This window comes from Tursiops truncatus, chromosome 14 (assembly GCF_011762595.2).
Source record: "Tursiops truncatus isolate mTurTru1 chromosome 14, mTurTru1.mat.Y, whole genome shotgun sequence".
NCBI lineage: Eukaryota > Metazoa > Chordata > Mammalia > Artiodactyla > Delphinidae > Tursiops > Tursiops truncatus.
In genome coordinates, this window is record NC_047047.1 from 73,495,156 (window position 1) to 73,513,433 (window position 18,278).

At 54.1% G+C, this 18,278-nt stretch overlaps 1 long non-coding RNA gene across 1 annotated transcript; it reads left to right on the plus strand.

Annotated features, from left to right (window-relative positions):
* The first annotated feature begins 253 nt into the window (after window positions 1-253).
* On the plus strand, window positions 254-11,916 carry LOC141276356 (uncharacterized). The gene is made up of 3 exons (XR_012325798.1): window positions 254-391; window positions 588-723; window positions 10,619-11,916. It is a non-coding gene; the product is annotated as an uncharacterized lncRNA (long non-coding RNA).
* Window positions 11,917-18,278: the final 6,362 nt, after the last annotated feature.

The window sequence follows — 18,278 nt, forward strand, 5'->3', positions numbered from 1 at the left end:
TGCCCACGTGCTGAGCTGTCCATCTGCAACCCAGTGCGTCAGGACAAAGACCCTGGCCTGCAGGGAAATAACCCAATAGGCCCTTGTCTGTTCTCCTGGTTCCGAAGCCACTTGTGGATTGAAGGAAAGGTTTTGGCTCAGTTCCCAGGGGCAGCAGAGGCTTCTGCGTTCGGAAGCTACACCTCACCCTCGGGGCGGGCCCTGGGCCACTATGATGTGCATAGGGCTTTGATTGAGCAATTAGCTCTGAGGAGGAGATGTGTAAACAGGCGTCCCTTTATTGAACGTGAGTTATTCCTCCTGGTGGACTTACTGGCTGGGGTGGCCTCCAGCTGTGACACAGGAAAGACTCTTTTGTCAGGAACCTCAGTGCAAGCCCCTTCAGATACAGGTGTGTGCAGGCCTCCTTTCTCTCTGGAGGGGCGCTGGGACATGGAAACTTCCAGGGCCTGGGCTGTTGGCTGTGTTCACGATGGGCAGTCCTGGTCACCTGCCCTGATGAAGGGGCCATGGCTCTGACAGGGTGACGCTATTTATCTCTTCCGAAGGAATGTTCATTTGACGTCTAATAATTCCCTTCAAACCAGTGACACAGGGCTGTCTGCCCCTGCCTGGAGCCAGCCTGGAGCATGTGTGCGCCCACCACCACAATCGAACTCAAGTGAGCTGGATGGAAGCAGCGCCCATGGGTTTGGGCATCCCTTTCTCGAGTGTTATTTCAAGGTATCTTTGCAATTGTTCTTTTCTTCCGGTGAGGAAATATGTCCAGGGAGGAAGGGACCTCCCAGTCACATGGTCCATCGTCAGGAGTGGGATCCAGACCAGGTCTGCTTGACACTGTACAGGCCTAACCCACTTCACCTCAGAGGCCCCTTTCATCAGGGACTTCACTCAGCCTTGCTTCCCTTTCAATACTCAAGATTAAAAAAAAAAAATTAGTCCTTCAAGTCTCAGTCAAATGCCCCTTCTTCCAGGAAGCCTGTCCGTTCTGCTTAGCTGTGCCAAATTTCTCTCTCTGTACCATGTAACCCTTGGTCCCCTTCCTGGGCTCTTTTCACACGTACTGCTATAGAGTTATTTGTACGCTCAATTTTGCCACCTGGAGCTCCCAAGAGGGCCTAGTGTCTGATTCTCTCGTCCCCAGGCCCCCTTCCCCCCCATAAACACTTCCTTTGAATAAGTAAGGGTAGCTCACGCTTCCCCAAGGCCAAAGACAAGGAACTAAGGGTTAGGGACTTTAAACCATGATTCCCTTCACCTCTAGGGAGGCTCCAGCCAGGGGACTGCTGTATAAAATTACTTGAAAGAGGAGGAGAGCGTATGACACAGGTGTGTTTGTCAACGCTACCCACAGACTGCTCTCGGCTCAGGGCAGGGACCTGGGGGGTTGTCACTAGCGGACTCCCCTGGTCTCCTGCCAGAGTTCCATTTCCAAGAATGAGCTAGTCAACAGCTTTCTAGGATTTCTAAGAATAAATGTGGTGGGGTGGTCACTGCTTTCTAGATCACTCACTGTTTTACGGGAAACACACTGGTCTTTTCTGCATAATCACAGCCAACCCCACAGGCTGAAATCACAGAACGTTCTAGGCTCATCCTCCTCTTTGGCTGGGGGAGTGGAACTCAGAGTCAAAGCTGTGCCCAGAGCAGTGAGACAGGCCTGGGCTTGGACCCGAGCCTTGAACTTTGGGACCTACCTTTCCAGAACGAGGCTCAGTTACGAGCAGTAGCATGCGGGCTGGGCTGGACTCCAGCTGGAACCTCCCACATGTGATTCATCTGTCTATGCCCAGGGTGCCCCAAGCTTGGCCCTGGCCCTGCACTCTGTTAAGGGCTGAGGCCCAAAGGATATGATGGCCACCCAGGCTTTCTGGGGGCTCATGGTGCTGGCGAGAGCAGTCACCCCAAGGAGACCACCCCTGGGACTGTGGCTGTGGCACTGACTAACAGTGAGGAAAGTTCCCAGAGGTGGGAGCAATCCCGAGGCCACGCACAGGGAGTGTCTACAGAGGGGTAGGAGGCGTGGGGAGATGGAAGCAAGGCCTGGAAGGATGGCCAGATCCACAGGGGGACAGAGGAAGTGTCTGCATCCAGGGTCTCTTCTGGGATGTGTGTGGTCCCTCTGGAGTCCCATCATGGAGTGTGGGAGCTCGGGGTTGGGGCAGAGGTGGGTGTCTTCCAAGAGGGCCTGGGCTCTCCTTTAGGTCCTGCCAGTACCCTGGGGGCTGGGGCCTCCCCAGTTCCAAGCAGCCCCCTAGCTACATGACTCACTAAGACTCCTCCCCCCAGCCCTGCCCTCTGTCCACAGAGACTTTGACCTTGCAAACAAATGCCCTGACCCCTTCCAGAGAATGACATCACCAAGTATGCCCTCTGTCCTGTCTGACACTCCTAGAAGTTCAGAATGTCCGGCAGACTGGACATTGCCCCCAGCCTGGGGAGCTAGATGGGTCCTACCGCCTCTCCTGCCTGGGTGTGGAGGAAAGAAGACAGAATCTGGAGTCCAACAGATACATGGGTTTAATCCCTGGTTCTGACACATATAGAAGATGAGTTGACCTCTCTCAGTCTTAATCTCCCAATCTGTAAAATGGAGATAACCATGCTTATCTTGCATTGTAGGGAGATCAAGGAGAACCACCTGTGAAGGGTGTGGTGCTGTGCCTGGCATGCAGTAGGTGCTCACTAAATGCCAGTTTCCGGTCTTTCTCCTCCCCGTCCTAAGCCTTTTTCCTCCGATGAGTGGCTGGGAACAGGAGTCTGGCTCTCAGGACCTCTGCTGGCAGCCGGCCCTCAGGGCACGTGGCCAGTGTAGGCTGCGTGACCACTGTGTGCTGGGAAAGCACGTCTCCGGACACTGAGGGCCCAGTGCCCAGGATCACTGTGTTAGCAGACAGAGGCTATGAGTGGAGCCGTTGGAGAGATGGAAGCCAAGATGCCCAGAAGGGGAAGGGGCCCGGGACAGGCTGTTTGTGTAGGAGAACAAACAAGCTGCACGATAAGTGTGGGTAGCACGCGGGTGAGGGGCGCAGCCGGACCAGCGGCCTCGACTGCCAACTGGCCCTGCATAAGTGTCTACGCCCTGGCCTTTCCTGGGCAGAGCCCAGCTCCCTTTCATAGTCCGGGTCCTGCTTTTGATCTTCCTTTTTTTTTTAACTTCTTATTTTGGAATAATTTTAGATTTAGAGACAAGTTACAAAGACAGTACAGAGAGTTCCCATACACCCATCACCCAGCTTCCTCTAATGTTCACATCTTACATAACTGTGGAACATTTCTCAGAACTAAGAAACTAACTCTGGGACAACATTATTAACTAAACTACAAACTTTACTCGAATTTCACCAGTTTTTCCTTAGTGGACAAGAATTGTCCTTTTTTCCTGTTCCAGGGTCTAATCTCGGCTACCATGATGCATTTGGTTGTCACGTTTCCTCACTCTCCTTCCATCTGTGACAGTTTTCTGTCTTTCCTTATTTTTCATGACCTTGGCAGTTTTTACTTTTTTTTTTTTTTTTCCTGTGATGCGCGGGCCTCTCACTGCTGTGACCTCCCCCAGCACAGGCTCCGGACGCGCAGGCTCAGTGGCCACGGCTCACAGGCCCAGCCACTCCGCGGCACGCGGGATCCTCCCGGACCGGGGCACGAACCCACGTCCCCTGCATCAGCAGGCGGACTCCCAACCACTGTGCCACCAGGGAAGCCCCATTTTTTTTTTATTGTGGCGAAATATATACATATGACATAAAATTGCCATTTTAACCATAAGCGGGCAATTCAGCGGCCGTCATTACATTTACAGTGTTGCATAACCATCACCAGTGTCTGTTTCTCAAACGTGGTCATCATGCAGACAGAAACTGTGTAACCGTGAAGCAATGACTCCCCATCCTCCTCTCCCAGGGATCTCTGGAGAGGCTCAGAGGGGCCACCCCAGCCTCATGCCCAGGAAAGAGGTCTTGTTGTTCCTGACGGGAATCAGTCCTTCTAGACCCCAGAGCTGCACAGAAAGGTCTGTTGGGGCACTCTCTCGGTGGCACCCATCCCTGATTCTTAGCAGATCGAGTGCTTGCTAAGGACGGAGAAGAGTCAAAGACCCCACCTGCCCCTCTTCTTCTCTGGAAATGGTCCTGCCTTGGCTTTCTAACAAAGGCTGAGATATCTGAGATACGCCTTCCACACAGCCGCCAAGAGCCCTCCTGCTGAGGCCCGGGCAGCCTGTGCAAGCATTTCTCTCCTGGGGGCCGACGTGGGGCTCTCCCTGCAGAGCACCCCACACAGAGGTTCCCACCACCCCCCAGCTCCAGCCCTAGTGCCCATCGTTGCTGCTCTGTGCAGGAAAGCATCGCTACTGCAGCCTTACTTTGGGATGCCCTCCTCAGCAGGCTGGCTCCCACGTATAACTCCACAGCCAAGGGCGTGCTGAACAGGATGGCCCAAAAGCCAGCTATGTGTGCCAAGGGCCCGGTGCCGTGCAGATCACCCTCTGCCACCTTATAACACACCTGGAACGTCAACGTGCCTGGCTTCCTGCCCCAGATCCGGGCACTCAGGACCAGGCTGCCCCTTGCCAGACTCCTGTCATCAAGCTCCAGCCACCTGTCCCAACACTTGTATCCTCCAGCCAGACGTGCGTGCTGCCCGTGCACCGGCTGGCCTTCCTCCCATTGCCTGCTCCTCCCTTGCCCGCCTGTGGCTGGTTCCAGGTGAGGGCTCCTTGGGGGTGGCCCATTAACCCTTCTATGCCTGGCTGTCTGGGAGGAGTAGCTGTCATGTCCCGAGCATCTTGGTCTTGGTCAGGGGAGAGCTGGACCTGGGTCTATTCTTGCTGATCCCTGGAGCAGTGGATGTGCTCCCTGCTCAGCAAGGGAGAGCCTCCCCCAGCCCAGGGGGGTCTCCTGGACCCTGGGGCCTGCATGCAGTGCTATTTCTCACCACTGAGAGGGGCTGCTGGATGGTTATTCCCTCGGGGCCCCGTCAGTCACAGTGGGTCCAACATAGGTCCCATCATCCATTCAACACTGTTCACTGACCCCAGGATGGACGACGGGGACACAGAGCTAGGAAAGCCAAGCCAGCCCTTGTGCTGTTTGATGGCTTTCTATGCCACAGAGAGGGAACCAAGAGTCAGCACAGGCCCATATTCCAGGAGCCCCTGAGGTCCCATCCTCAGAGAGATCCCGGCAGCCTCAGCTTTTGAGTCACAATACCTGCCCCCCTGGCCTACCAGAGCCTCACCCTGAGCAGATGGCTCAGTGGCTCAGAATACGAGCTTTGGAATCACCAGCTGCTCATCTGCTGTGTGACCTGGGGCAAGTAACCTAACTTCTCTGACCCTCAGTTTCTTCATTTGCAAAATGGAGATAAAAATTCCCATCAGTGGGGATCAGGTAGGCTTAGCTTGTAGAAGACGCTTTCTTCCCTTCCCCCTCACCAAAAAAAACCACAATCCTTCTGGAACTCCTCATGGCTTAGAAGACAGAACCCCAAACTCCGGACCTGTATATTCAAAGCCTGTATCTATTGGAACTCAATTTAACTTTCCCAGTACAATGACCAACTCATCCCAGTTTCCCCAGGACTTTCCTGGCTTTAGCACTGAAAGTACGGTGTCCTGGGAGGTGTCTCAGTCCCAGAAACCAGGACAGCTGGTCACCCCATTTTCTAAACTCCTCACCTACAAACCCCTGTCATGAGAGCCCAGGTTCTGCACACCCCCCAGCACGGTCACCCCTTCTGATCTCTGGCCTTCACCAATGCTGTCCCCTCCACCTGAAATGCCCTTCCTCATGTTTGCCTGTCGAAAGTCAATGCAGTGTTCAAGGCCAGCTCCTCTGTGAGGGCTTCCAGTGCCCGTGCTAGAGTCAGACCCCCTGCCGCTGTCCCCCAGGGCTCCCTCTGTGGCTCTGACACAGCTCCAGCTACCTCCCTCTCCTCACGGAACGGTGAGACACAGGGAGCAGGCACAGCTGGTGTTACACTCCTGTACACAGCAGGTGCTCCATAAATGCGCTTCTGTCACAGCCTCCTCCCACCGGCTTCACAGCCCCACACACCTTGTGGGGGGAGCTAGGAGGGGAGCCCTAGGAGGGGAGCTCAGCAGAATGAGCCGCAGGCGGTGCTGAGGAAGAGACACAGCCAGGACAGGCCTCGCCCTGGGTCAGGGGACTTGCTCCCAGGTGGACCCCAGCCTGTCCTGACACTGCACCCAGGGGTAAGAGCCCTAGACCAGGGCTCACCCGCTCCCAACAACCCGCAGGCCATCTGGCCTTTCCTCATCCACGGGAGGCGTAGTAAGCTCTCGGTGAGGATGTGCTACAGATGAAGGTGTGGGCCGTCCCCTGGGCGCACGGGCGTCATTGATGGTTTCCTAGGGGATTAGGCGGTGAGTGTAGGGCAGTGGGGATGCTGAGTGAGGGGTCTGGGGAAATGGGGTCCCTCTAGCACCCTGGACACAGGTGCAGACACCTGTGGTAGAAGAAGAGAGGTCCCAGGTGAGGGGTGGCACCTTGCTCAAGTCAGGAGGGCCACAGGCCACGGGAAGAGCTGTCCTCTCCAGTGCAGAGAGCTGCTAACGACGTGGGTCAAGCACTCTTTCAAAAGCAGGTGGTAGACGTCTGAGCCTTCTACTCAAATCCCAGAGTGGCCAGCCAGAGACCGAGGACGGGCCCAGGACAATCCTAAAACGTCGATTGGACTTTAGGGGAGATGGTGTGGGTGTGAAGGGAACAGATGCAGGAGGGGAACTCCTGTCCCAAACCTCACATAATATATGTGAGATTTGTGCAGCCTCACATCCAACAGGAAAGGGAGGGTGGATGAGGCCAGACCAGCAACGGGAAGCTGGGCCGCACTGTGCAGCCCCACCCCGGGCAGGAGTACAATACAACGCAGGGCAGGGTAGAGGTGGGTGACCCCAGCTGGGACCCAGGTGTCCTTCTTCCTCTGGGGAGACTGAGCTTTCACAACATGGCTCAGCGCCTGGTGAGGCAAACAATGGAGGCTCCTGGCAGCCTGCAGAGAACAGGGTGTGGTGCCTTGGGCACCAGTGTCCCTCTGTGACGAAGCCTGAGTTGGAAGGACCACAAGGCGGTGGAGGCTCGTGAGGGGTGGGGCGTATCTCCAGCAGCAGCTACACTTGTTCTCGGTTCTGTGCTCGGCACTGTACTAGGTACTTCACTTGCATTATTCATTCAACACACGTTACTGGAGGCCAACTAAGCACCAGGGGAATGGCAGTGAGCGCTGTCAACGTGAGCCCTCTGTCTTCTCACTTATTTCTCCCCCCAGTCACATGGGCCAGCGTCATTATCCCCACTGTACAAAGGAAGAAACTGGAGCTCAGAGAGATGAGTCGGCCCAAGGACAAGCAGGGGGGACACAGCAGAGATGGTCCCCCAGCCCACGCAATGCCAGACAGTCCTGAGTGTGTCTCCACTTCCTACCCTCCAGGGCCTGTCAGCCCCACCCCAGCCTCCAAGGCTCCAGAGACCCTCCTCTGAAACTCTGAGGATTTCAGGCTCCTTGTGGGCTGTTTCCCTGCAGTTTCTGGGGAGACGTGAGTTGTAGCAAGATCATAACACAGAGGACCCCCCCCCAGACAAGTATGCCACCTCGTAGTATCTAACCTGGACCCCTAGCCCAGGTGCTCTTGGAGGATACTATTAAGTGCTTTATTGGGGGGTGTGGGAGTCGGGGAGCTGTGTTATACATTTTCCTAGTTGTTGATGGTGGAAGACCCATTTTACAGATGAGGAAACTGAAGCCAGCATCACACAAGTAGGCAGAGCTGGGGCCAGAGCCTGGGGCCCCTGCTCCCAGCTCAGTGTTCACTTCAGGACACCAGGCAACCAGCCAGGTGGGCCTGTGCCCCCTCCTTTCTCTCATTCCAGCCCCTCCAGGACTCAGCAGGCCTGAACTGCTTCAAGGTCCCCCCTCAGGGCCGTGGTAAACCTCCCTCCACAAAGGGAATGACCCTGAGGAGGACTGTCCAGAGCTGGGGCTGAGGCAGATTCTGGGGCTCCGGCTCTCCCAGACTCTCAGAATCCCCTCTGGTGGGTGCAAGGGGTCCCTGCCCAGAGCACATACCCTGAGGGGTGCCTGCTCCTGCCTCAACTGCCCCAGAGAAAGGGCCCCCTTCCCCCTCCCTCCCTGATCCCATCCCTCAGAAATAAAAGGGGGAAAAATACCTCCAGCTGGGAGCCATTCTTAAAACAGTTCTATTTTCTGCTCTTTTCCTGTTCAGAATAAACAGCAACATAAAATTTGAACAGAAGGATGGGAGTGATTTCCACGTGGCCCCCTCACTTGGTGAGATAAGAAATAATTAATTGCCTGGATACTGTGAAGGGCTTGTCCCGGAGCAGAAACTGCCTACTTTCTCGCAGAGACTTGCCCCCCAGAGATGCCACCCTCGCTGTCCGCACTGCCTGGCCCGTTCTAGCTGGGTCAAGGGCAGTGTGTGTTGGGGGCTGGGGGCCCCCAGCATTTCCACAGCACAGCCGGTCCCTGACCTGTCTCAGAGGTCCCCCCAAACCCGGGGTCTGGTCTGCGCCCGGGCCCAGGCCAGGTAGGAGCATCTCCTCATTCTGGCAACTATGGTCCCGCCAGCTGCTACACTCCACCCACAACCAGGGAGAGCTTCTTGAAAACACATTTTATCAAGTCCCCTCTGGACAGCTAAAAACCCTCAAGATAAAGTTCAGAGTCCTTAACATGGCCTAAAGAGGCCCTTCGTGACCGGGGCCGTATAGCTTCCAACCTCAACTTCTGGCTCTCCACGGAGAGCTGTGCCTCCATGAAGGCCGTTCCCTCTGCCTGGACTGTCCTCGGGCCTGGCCTGCCCTGGAGGCCTCTCCCAGGCACTCCCGGGATGCTTGTGCACTTGTCAGTGCCTGGACGTGTAACACAGTAGATTGCAGTTGTGGGTGTTCACACCATGACACAGCAGCTTCTCACCAGTGTTCTATTTACAACACATGGAAGCTTCGTGGTTATGTTACAAGAACAATGCCCTTCTGAGTCCCACAGTTTTGGTTTGTTTGAGGGGAAGGACATGTTTGATGCCCCTCTGGGTCCCTAGCACTTAGCATAGCATCTGGAAGAGAGGAGGTGCTCAGTAAAAGTTTGTTGATTGAAAAAAATAAGAGCATGAATGAATAACAGAACAGGTGTTCAGAAAATGATTGAAAAACTAAAAGGATGAATGAACGAAAGTCCCATACACCTGAAATATCAGTCCCTTAACTTCTTCCTCTGTCCAAGCTAGATTCATGGGTGGGATGGGTTCCGTTTCTTCAGAAGCACTAAAGTATCACTGGACTGTAAAGGGGATTCTTCCAAAGAATAAAACTGCACGTGGTTAGAAGGAACGCTTCCGTGAGCTCATGGAGTGAATCAAGCCACTCAAGATGGCTTGGAAGATGGCTGTTCCCTTGTCCACTGAGGAAGCTGAGCTCACTTAACTGGAACTGGCTTTGCTCCGTTGAGTGGAGTTTGCAGGTTCAGGCTTGGAGTTGGGGTGCTCAGCATCACAGAGGAGACGTGGGGCCTTTCCCCCCTTCCCCACACCACTCAGACTGTCAGACCAAGACAACCGTATCTTCATCCAGCCCTGCCCCTCGCCAGCTCCACCAGGCCATCGAGGCTTGCCTCCCAGGCCACCTCCTCTAGGAAGCCTTCCCTGATGCCTGGATGGAAACGTCCAAGTCTCCCTCCCCGAACTCCCTTCTGGCTTTTAAGGCCAGGTTGTGGGTGCCCCATGCCCCAACTGGGACCACACTGCTGGAGGGAGGGCTGTCCCCTTCACTTCTGTGCCCACAGTGGAACACAGCACAGGTCTGGTGCCAGAGGAAGTGAAATTCACCAAGGGACCCGCTGTACATACCCTCTGCAGAAGGCTTAATAGATGTTACGTTTATAAAAAATGCTTCATGGTTAAGTAAATATGGGAGATGCTGGGTTACGTCAGGTTTAGGTGCCTTTAGGGGAACTTCTCAGAGCATGTGCTGATATGCGTTTTGGGTCTCCAAGAGTGGACCAGTATATGCAGCGTTTCTTAAACTTATCTGACTACGGACCTTTTGGTTCGAGTAATGCCTTTTTCCGTGGAACACACTTTGGGAAATGTTAGAGAATGCGGTCAGATCTAGATATATTTTAACAGCCCCCTCATTTTATAGAGAAGGAGTCAAGCCCCAGAGATGAACTAGCGGAGTCAGGACAGAACCCAGGACGTTTCCCATCTCACCTTGACCTCAGATACGTCAACCTAGGGTAAGAATTAGTCCTGAGCTTCAGGCAGCAATGTGACCTTGGAGAAGTCTGGGCTCAGTTTGACCTGCCCAGTTCCTGGTATCTCCCAGGCAAGGCTAGAGGCACAATCTGAGTCCTTAAATGGGGGCTGCAGGGGTCTGGTGGAGACGTCGGAAGTCTACTGGTCTTGTTTTATAGGATGGTGGCAGAAACCTAAATGCTGCTTGGGCCACTGCCTAGGCCATCCCAGGAGAGCTACGAGGGGGCTTGGCTGTCCTGAAGGTCTCCTCCTTTCCAGGGATCTTAAGAGGTTGCCCAAGGATAGACTATCCTTTAATAACTGGTGAAACGTTTGTCTTTTCAGCGTACCGACACTTCCCAGCTTTCTGCCGGCCTCTACCACAGAAGTCTCTAAGGCTCATTCTCAGAAGGCGCACAAGGCAGGAGGTGACTATCTCCCGCGGTCAGCACGGGCAGCCCAGATGCCCAACAGCAGAGGGTGGTTGAGCCAATCTTAGGTCGATGCCATGAAATCCTACATATGAGAGGCTGGGGAGAGGGGGCCTAACAGAACAAAGGTCAGCATCCTCCCACCACCACCAGGAAGCCGGGCGCCGTGCTTAAGCATAGACGTTCTAGCTGACACCTCTAGGCTGAGTGGCTATAGGCAAATACTAGACCCTTTTGAGCCTTGGTTTCTGCATGGATGCAATGGGATGGTAACACTAGTACCCACTTCACAGGGCTGTTAGGAGGACTGAGTCAATTAATCCCTCAGAACAGCACCTGCCGTGCTTACCATTGTCAAGAAGCAGCTCCAGGGAGGCGTCAGGTCCCAGTGCTGTGTGACGTGTGCCTGCGTTCTTCAATCTCCCCATTTCTCAGTTTCCTTAGCTAGAAAACAGAACCGATATGGCACCTGTAGAGTAATTGTTAGGTTTAAGCCACCTAACTCATGAAAAGTACTTGGAAGTGTGGATGCCATGTAATAAGCATTCAAACATGCTATCATTTTATCAGTGACACAGGGAAATGAGGATATAAAATATTATGAAGTGAAAAAAATATCAGGCTGCAAACTGGCCTGGGCTTTGTTTTCCAATTGCAGTAGCTTCCCAGGTTGAGGGGAGGCTGGGCAGGGGGCGGGCTGTGCAGACCTACCCTCACAGGCCTGGAGCCTCTATCCTCAAAAGGCACGTGTCCTGGGATGCCCTCCTTACAGGGGGTGAGTTCCCGATCCATCTGCAACTCTGCACCTCCCTAGGGTGTGGGAAAGGCTTCTGGTCATTAAAAGATTTCACACCAAAGTCCCAGGAGCCTGACCATCGACCCCAAAGACACTTCACCATGTTCCCCAGGGTGCTGAGGGGTCTAAACAGGACCCCTGGTTTCCTGCCTCAATGTCTGGGTTCCCAAAGAGGATGCAGATGAGCCCCAGCCCTATTAATTCTTGACACTCTAATGTGTATATGCTAATTCTTGACACTCTAATGTGTATATGCTAATTCTTGACACTCTAATGTGTATATGCTAATTCTTGACACTCTAATGTGTATATGCTAATTCTAACTTTCCAGGGAGGGGCTTCAGTAAAGATCAGAAGTCAGGCTCATATGTCCTGGTTCTTTTTTTCTGTAAAGTTTTGAAATAAAACACATACACACACTCAACTTTAAGATCTCGCATTTTCTCTGTCCCCAGCTGCACGTGCAACCTTGAAGAACTCCTACTCTCCCTGAATTATCTCGGATTTGATAGTTAGCAGAGGTTTTTATGAGCACGTTTATTAGTCATCCTTCAAAACAACCACAGGAAATGGGTCAGGGGCTTATTCTCTTTAGCAAATGGAAGGGTTGAGTCACTCACAAGATGCTGATATGGTTTAAATGTGTGGAGAGAGATACACATACACACGTAGATATCAGTCAAGCTATAATTATCCCCAATAATCGGGGAGGGGGGAGGTATTTTTAGAATAAGCTAACTTTTTTGAAAACTTACCATGTACCAGAGTCTATTCCAATCATTTAATAAACACACCTCATGTGATTCTCAAGGCAACTATAGGAGGTAGATAATATTGATTTTTACCAAGTGAGGAAACCTAACTCAGAAAGGTTAAGTGAGGGGCCCAAGGTCACAGGAAACAGAGGGGTTTTCCTGGTTCTGAAAACATGTATTATCAATTGCATCGTCCTGTCTTATCATGAAATGGAATCCTTTTAAAACCCCTGTGCTGTGTGTCTCTGAGCAAATAACATAACTGTCCTGGCTATGGGCTTGGCTTGAGGGACAGTGGCGTCCTCAGTGATGAAGGTCAGCCTCTAAGAATCTCCCATAATACTTCTCCCAGGGAAAGAGAATGGGCTCTGGAGCAGGCCGATCTGGACCCAAACTCCAGGTCTGCCATTCACTAGCTGTGCCCTCTCACTGGGCTTCCAGGGGCCTTTTCCTGGCCTGAGTCCCCAAGCAGAGTATTTGGATTCAGATCTGCTGGGTGATGCAGCGCCCAGATGCGCCCTGCGGAGGCTTCCTGCATCTGGTTCCCACCACACTTCCTCTGAGATGAGAGCTGATGCTCGATAGCTTCCCTCAGCCTGTGGCTGTCTGGCCCAGACGAATTTGGCCTGAGGTGTAAATCATGAAGCGGGATTACTGAGAGAGCCGGAGTCTGATAGGTCAGAATACCTTCATTTAAACAGACCAAAAAGTCCCAGCGCCCATGTGACCAACTGCCTGGGGGGCGCATCTGCTAAGAGCTCTTGCTCCTGTCAAGTCCTCAGCCCTGGCGCTCACTCCCCACCGACGAAGGCGGTGTCCAGGAGCTGGCACCACTGGCCCACCCGAGGTCGCACAGAGAGGCTGCAGGACAGCAGGGAAACAGAATGTTCTCCTCGTCCTAAGGCCCCCTGACCCTCGTGTCCTATATGGAGAATGTCCGCTTTGTCCTGTGGAAAGTCCCCAAGTGGCTGGACTAACAAGTGACTCCAGCTGGAGCGCTCTGCTAACTCTGGCCACATTTCCTATATTTCCGTTCCTGGGATCCATCCTTTGCCCCTTCCAGATCTGAAAGTGACCTCCTGGGCCTCCTGGGAATGCAACTGCTCTCCCACTACCGCTCAGATCTGGGGCTGCTCCTTCCTGGGGAGGGGTCAGCCAGCCAGCCACTGTCCACCCTGAGCCCTCCCGCGTCCACTAGCCTTCCTGTCCCAGCCGTGAGCCTCCGTGGGGGCTGGTTTAGAATGAAGACAATTGCCTCAGATAAAGAAGCACCAGCCTCCTCCCCTTGTGGCTAAAATGATCAGAAACTGAACCTGTATTGCTGACCTCAGCCCTCCCCATGCCCTGGTCCCTCTGGGAGCCTGTGCTGTCCCCCTACTCGGGCCTGCGTGCCAGCCCTGGACGAGGCAGGCTCCTTCTAAAAGAGCTACTGCACTGCCTGCTTTTTCTGGCTCCACTTCAGGTACACATAGATCATGGGGTCCAGGTAGCCAGGGACTGCTAGCGTGTCTCCCAGGAGGAGTGGAAGCTCCATCGTGGCCTGCACTGCCATTGCCAAGGCCACAGCCACCATGCAATTCCTCCCTGGAGACGCACAGCGGATGTCTTTGCCTCCCTCCCCTTCTGACTGCTTCACAACCATCTCCACGCCGGCTTCCTCCTCACTCACTGAAGTTTCTCAGTTACTTGCATTCTTGCTGTTGGATAGATCCCAGCTCCTGTATTATTCCATTGCATCCAAACTGCTTCAAGGAAGGAATGTCATAGCTCCCCCCATTTTTTTAACCCCCTAGAAAGATGTGTTCAGGGGTAAGTCCCCAACAAGTAATATTTGATGAGCGTGTTGGTGGAGAGCTTGGAAGTGTCCCTGCATCCATTTGTCCCTGCAGCAGACACTGGAAGAGACACAGCACAGGCACCAGGCAGAAGCAGAGACCACGCCCTGCAGGGCACAAAACCTCTCCCTCACGTCATCAACCAGAAGCTTCTCAAGGCTCCCATGTGGCAGGTAGGGCAGGAATTTTGCAAAAGGGGTGACCCAAGGCCGGGTCAGGGAGGTGGCTTGCTCCACTTACACGAGACCAGGACTAATTCCCAAGCCCTTGACCTCCAGATGAAGGGCTTTGAGTCAGCTCTCCCGGCCCCAAGTGGCCCAGCTCACAGAAGTTAGGATGGAAGCAGGGTGGGGGACACAGAAAGCAAAAGCACCAGTCCCCTCACGGGGTCCAGCGGTACACCTCCCTGGAGAGGCCCGCCTTTCCCTTCTGTCCACCAAAATGATCAATCCTGGGCTGTATTCCCTCTCAGCTGAGTAGTAGAAATATCACGGGTTGTGGTGTCAGGAAGGCCTGGGTTGGAATCTCGGTTTGCCAGAAATAGTCACCGTTCATGCCTGTTGTCCTTATAGAACGATACCTTAGGGCTAATTTTCCCTCTAAAAGTGCCCCAGTCAGGACCATACATTGTGTGTTACCTTACTAAGGCAGAAGGCATGGCACACGGGCAGCTGGTGGGTGGCCAGGTTCGGGACCCATCTAGTTCTGTGATTAGAGAGGGGAACAGAATGAGGACACTGCTCGGGGGTGGGGGGACACTGGCTGCATCTTCAGGGAGATTCTGACGCCCCAGGAGGAAGTCCTGGCCGTGCCTCGAGATGCAGAGTCTCAACTCCCTGAGCCAGGCCTGGCATTCAGAGACAGAGGCATCTGGGACAGGACCATCACCTTGCACACCTCCAGAGGGTGCCACTCACATCGTGGTCTCAATGAATGTTGCCACCTGGAATTGTGCAGTGCACAGCCTGTCCAGCTGTGCAGGGCAGCCTGCCGAAAGTGCCCGCAGAAGAGAGGATTTAGTGAGCAGACGCAAGGTCACATCAGAGGGCAAGAATAAGTGAGCAGCAGAAAAGCCCCCAACACAGGGGCAGCGTAAACCCTCAAGGAGAAGGAATCGTTGTCAGTCTGGGGAGGAGCATCTTTAAATCAGTTCAACCCAACTCATAGCAAAATGAATATTGATTGAGAAACCACTGTGTGCTGAGCCCGGGCAGTTACAAGGAGGGGAAAAGGCACTGCCGTTGAGGAGATTCTGGGCCAGGAGGGAAGTGGGCAGGCCAGAGCGGGTGGGCTCAGGGAGGCGCAGGGCGGGACGGGAGCAAAGGAGGAGCCTGGGGAGGGCGTGTCGGGTCAGCTCCTCTGGCTTCATGGGCTGAGAGAGTGTAGTCGGGGCACCTGGGTGATGGAGGTGCGGATACACAGGCTGTCATCTCGGCCATAGAGCCAGGCCTCGGAGAGCTGGGTCAGCATCCAGCGGTCCAGGAATCTGGTAGCAGCTCTTGGCCAGATCATGAAAAGTCTTCAATTCCAGGCTGAGGAGCCTGAACTTGATCCTGGAGAAGCCACGAGATGCTTCTGAGCAAAGAAGTGACTCAGTCAGATTCCTTAACAGCTGAGGGAGCTGTGGCCCCTGTTTCTGCCATTCTCCGCCACCACCCTCAGATGCCCTGCGTGCACTTTCTCCTCTGCACCGCTCGCCGTCAGTGAGGGGGGCTGAAACCAGAAGCAGCCTGAGTCATGGGCAGCGCAAAGGCAGGACAGCTGCCAGGAGGAGAGAGTGCTTGGCCCTGGCCGAACCCCCTCAGTCTGTGGGAATCGCTCTGTCCCTGCAGAGACGGGCTTCCCAAGGGAGATGGCTCCAGGCCCAAGGTCACACAGCTACTTAGGTGTCAGAGCTGGAACTCAGGTCTCTCTCTTACACCCAAGGCCACCCTCTTGCCATACACCTTGTCCTCTTATTACCTGTACTGAAGTTTTGACCTTGCTCTGTTGGCTGGTTCCTCAAGGACATCTCATGCTCATCTGATCTATCCCAGAGACTAGGGGCCCCTTGGCAGGAGGGTGAACGGCATCTCAAAGTGGAGTGAACAGCCAACTCCTGGCTCTGGGAGGTGAGATTAGGATCAGAGTTATTCCACTGGCAGAGGGGAAATCAGACTTGGCCTCCTCTGTAAGCAGGAGTTGGTCACAGCATCACCACTGGGGTTGTTGACTGCTCGCTATGGGGCAGCGATGGGGTGGGCTTTGTCCAAATGCTGTCTCATCAAGCCTTGCCCCTTCCCCGTGGGATAGGAAGAGCCTCTCATTCAGGGTTTAAAACTCCCTTATGGTAAGAGAAACAAGGCTTTCTCTGCATCTGGGGAAGGGGCTCTGCAAAGAGGCCAGGACAGCACTGGCCCAGAATAAAAGGACTGGTGTCAGCAAAATCAAGGCAGGTTGAACTCCTCCCTTTAGGAACGCTTTGAAACCTGATCTCTCCTCACTACAGAAAGACGTGACTTGGACCTTTCAAGCCACTGCTGCTCAGATTTCCCAGGATGGCTGCCTAGGGAGGCGCCTGCCAGCTTTCGCAGGGGCATCTTCTTATTAGTGCAGCTGCTACTGACAGTGACACGGGACTTTGTTCTGGGCTCTGGGGAGAAAGACATGGGCCTGGGCTTCTGTCTTGGGTGGGATAGAACCAGATAGGCTCCAGCCCTGGTGGAGCCTGATGCTGCAGGTCCCTGGGGAGGACATCAGGTCCTGGTCCCCCCAGGAGAGCGCCTGAGGGGTGGAGGTAGAGAAAAGCCTTGGCAGGGTCCTGGCCAGGTCCTCAGGGAGCTCATCAAGGAATAAATGTATCACCTAAAAAGGAAATTGGCAGAAGCGGTGGGGAGCAGAAAGGGCAGGAGTGTCTCCATCCTAGTGATACTCAGAAAGGTTCTGGCAGGAGGAAAAAAGGAAGAAAACAAAGACAAGTGAGTGGCCACCATGGCAGGAGTGGGACTAGGGGGAAGGGCGGAAGTGGCTGTTGGCCAAGTGGTGATTCACAGATACAGAGCCCTCCAAGCACAGGGAGAGTCCAGAGCTGTGACCTGTGGTGCCAGGGGGCCTCAGAGCCCAGGGCTCAGACGAGGAAGAGGAAGCCTGTTCCCATCCGCCGATCGGCAAACTTTCACCAGATGCCCTGTCTGCAGCTGGGCCCCTGGCCTAGGACCTGGCACCAGCCTCTGCCTCTGGACTGACAGATGGTGGCAGTCACGTGGCTAAGGCGCGTCCTATAGCTCTGGAAATGGAAGGGCTTTCTTCTAGGGCTCAGCAGCCCCTCCACGGAGGGCTCCCCGGGTCTTAGAGTGCATGAAGGTGAGGCTGGGGGAGAAAGGCGGCACTGACTCTGTGCCCACTCACTCCAGGGATACTTGTCTCCCTCCATTCTCTTCCTCCACTTTCTCTCCTGCCAAGTCCAAACTCAACCCAACTCATTGGCCAGCCCAACTCAATGGCCAAAGAATGAGGACAGCTCCTTCTCCCCTGGGGCCTGCTCACATCTGAGATCACACCTGGGGACCCTTTTGCCAAGACAGCATACTTAGTTAGCTATAGCAATCAACAAAGGGGGTCCGGCAGGGCCCCTTCTCTGTGGCATCTGCTTAGATGGCCCAACATGCTAGGGTCTGCCAGGGACACAGCCAGACAGAGGCTCCCCCCACTCGCAATGAGGGATTGGTATGTCATCATTTACCATCTGGAGAGCTCCGCCCTGTGTCCCCGCCAGGCCCATAATGGGAGCTGCTGGTTGGCGTACTTCTCTGGTTCTGCCCGAGCAACTGAAGGGGAGGGAAAGGCTGTTTTCATGAAAGATGGTATTGACTCTGTTTTTAAAAAGGACTAAACCCCAATTCTGAAATGAGTCACTGTGGGAATGACTTGAAATATGATATCTCTTCTTTGCTTTCTGGAATTTCAAAGTTGAGTCTGGCGATGGAAGTAGGTAAAGATTTAACAAAGTAAGTTTGTAGGATGTTCTTACTTTTCCCTCTCATTCGCTTACTCATTCCCAAGGAGCGTGTGGTGCAAAGAAAAGTTTGAGGGATCTGCAGCCAGATGACCTGGATCAGCGTCCCACGTCAACACAACCCGGAGGATGTAGTCCTCCTGGGGGCCCCTGCAGGGATGCCCAACCCTTTCTGCGGCTTCTAACCGAGCCCG